We start from the raw sequence: 2,975 nt of genomic DNA, 5'->3' as shown, positions 1-2,975 counted from the left end.
GATTGGCGCTTCATATTCTAGATACAAAATAAATAAAAAATAAGGAAAAGAGAGCTGACATCTTAGGATAGGTGTTCTATAGCTATATAAAAAGAGATCGCCTATCACAGATAGGCGTTCTCTTTTCCTTAAATTTTTTTTTTAACAAAATAATTAAATTATTATTATTATTATTATTAAATAATAATAATAATAATAATAATAATTAGTTCACAATAAATAAAACACCGTAAAAATAACATTAAATTAATTTAAAAATTACAAATATTTCAATTACATCAAAGTTCCTTACAAGAAATTTACATTACAAGTTCTACAATGCTTCGTACAAAATAATTAAGCCGATGGTGTCAATCCTGCCGCTGTCAAGCAAATTTGCACTCATAAATCTTTAAAAACATGTAACAACAAATGATAAGACTATAGTTGCAATGTAATTTAAACTAAATTTTTTACAACTTCAATCAATCCACCCCAACAAAAATAGATCTTAATACAATTTATGTAACAATAAAATTTCATCCCATAAGATATTAAAATAAACCCAGTTCATATAACACTCATAAAACCAGAATTACAGTTACAAACTAAACATAAAAAATTTAAAAATTACTATAGATCCAATTAAACAAACTAAACATAAAAAATGAAGAAATTGAAATAGCTTGCCACCATTGTAGTTACAACAACGCTTCCAACCTTCCACCATCGGCGCACAAAACCAGAGCAACCGCACCAGAAACCCATAACCACACCATCAACGCACAAAATCAGAACAAATCACACTAAACAAAAACTTTAGATCTATAATAATTTTTAAATGAAAATCAGAAAATTTAGATCTAATATGATTGAAAATTAAAAACAAATCTAAAGATGAAAATAAAAAATTGCTCAAATTAGAGAGCTAAAATAACTGAGTATTAAAACGAAAAATTTATAATGAAAATCAAAATCAGAATTAGAATATAATCGAAAACTTTAGATCGAAAAAAAAAAACATATAAAATCGTCTCTAAATCCCCAAAAACTCAACACAAACTATCCCAAAAACTTAATAAATATCTAAAATATAACAAAAGTAAAATCAGATTTAAGTAATAACCAAAACAACAAATTAGTTATAATCAGGAAATTGAGTTATAAACAAAAATTAGAAAGATTGAAAAACCTTGACCAATTAAATTCGAATCGACTTCTCATGCCACAGTGGTGGACGATCGACGCTCATTGCTCGGTGGTGGCTAGACTACGGTGTCATCGGTGGGCGTGAGAAGCTAGACTACAGTGTCGTCGGTGATGGTGGAAGAGGAGAGAGAAAGAGAGGAAGGGGGAGAGGAGAGAGAAAGGGGATATGAAGGAGTGAAAAAGAGAAGAAGACAGAAGGGGGCGGCTCATTTTGATACAAGTATTTAGGGTTAGTCGTGGGTGTCGTATTAGATACTTATTTTAATTTTTTTTTTTTTAAATATTTATAGAACGGTGAACTGAAAGAGGCGCTCTATATTGTATAGGGTAAATTTGAATTTATCATATAGAGCTATTAACATAGATAGGCGCTCTATAGCTTTTAACATACAAAACGCCTATCTTACATAGGCGATCTGTATAATTCTAGAGATCGCTTATGCAACTTGAACGTTGTATATTATGTGTTACTTATTCTCTATTTTGTGGTAGTGAAAGGGTACATCCGAGAATGTTGAATTCACCAAACCATGGAAGCGAGTTTTTCTTAACTCGCGGTGTCCCATCCACTCGCGCCAACCCTTCACGGTTAGGCTTCCGCGTGGTGCATCCGGACAATTAACCATGGACCCTCTTTGACTAACCCATATCCCAAACTTTAGAGAACTAGAGCCATGGTTAGGTTGCAAACACATTGCATCATATTCTGCCTACTTGACTAATTGTGCATTATTTGTTGTGCATACTCTATGTGTCTTTCCTAACCGTTCGTTTGACTTGTGCTTGTAATTAAGTCTTAATAAACTAATTAATGACTAAAGGACTTTGCTTAATTAATTAATTATTTAATTTAAGCTAATAAATAAACTTAAAATCGAGTCATAGTTCCTTTGAGTCAACCCCATTTTTATTCTCGTATACTGCACAAGCGTCAACTTGTTTTGGTCATAGCCGGAGTTCTAGGAAGAACTACGAGTCGTAAAACCTATGGATCTGTAGCCCCGAGTTTTATCTTTAATTTGGCGTTGGTTTAATCCAAAGTCAAAGTCACAAATCAAAAGTTATGACTAAAATACCACAGCTAGTCCAGTTTAATACATATACGTGAGGTCTTAACTTAGTCTTTGTTCGAGTCTAGTCACATAGTATAGTCACATGGTCATGACACGAGTCTTAACATGTCACTTGCACTCACAATATATAGCACACACCTTATACATGTCACCATGACCATGTCGTAGGTTCATGCATGATTCGGTTTTTTTTCCATCATTTGAGTTGGGGGTACATTCTATTCCTAATCTTTTCATATCTCTCCCTCTACATCACCTTTCCATTTTCTACATGATCCCTTTATATCACAACCTTCATTCTTTCTACCTTCTTCCATCCATGCATGTTGAATAGAGTTTGAGTCAAATAATTAACAGTCGATATCCCTAATTTCCCTTTCCATAGTACTTGGTCAAGGAGAGAAGGGCGATTAATCAAGGATACAACACCTTTGTTTAAGTTCTACATTTTGATAAACCAATGAGTCAGAAAAGAAAAGCTAAGAAGATAATGGCAAGTCAAGAAGAAGTCAATGAACTCAAGAAGCAGTTGGGTGACGTGACTGAGACATTGAAGGCTTTAACCCTCAAAATCAATGACCCTATGAAGCAATAACAAATGGAGTTCATGCAAGAGAGTTTGAGAAATATATCCATTTACTACAAGTTTCAAGGCATTAGTTCACAAGGGGTCTCGGTAGACAAGGACCTTCTTCCACAGAGGTTCAATGCCAA

General features: G+C 33.3%; 1 long non-coding RNA gene across 1 annotated transcript; it reads right to left on the bottom strand.

Moving 5' to 3' along the window:
• Window positions 1–246: 246 nt before the first annotated feature.
• Window positions 247–1,658, bottom strand: LOC110706250. The gene is made up of 2 exons (XR_002508295.1): window positions 1,172–1,658; window positions 247–699 (listed from the first exon to the last, which is right to left on the bottom strand). It is a non-coding gene; the product is annotated as an uncharacterized LOC110706250 (long non-coding RNA).
• Between the last annotated feature and the right edge of the window lie 1,317 nt (window positions 1,659–2,975).

The sequence above is a fragment of the Chenopodium quinoa genome, unplaced genomic scaffold, assembly GCF_001683475.1.
Source record: "Chenopodium quinoa cultivar QQ74 unplaced genomic scaffold, ASM168347v1, whole genome shotgun sequence".
Classification (NCBI taxonomy): domain Eukaryota; kingdom Viridiplantae; phylum Streptophyta; class Magnoliopsida; order Caryophyllales; family Amaranthaceae; genus Chenopodium; species Chenopodium quinoa.
The sequence above is the reverse complement of the archived record's forward strand: the minus strand, read 5'-3'. Positions and strand labels throughout refer to the sequence as shown.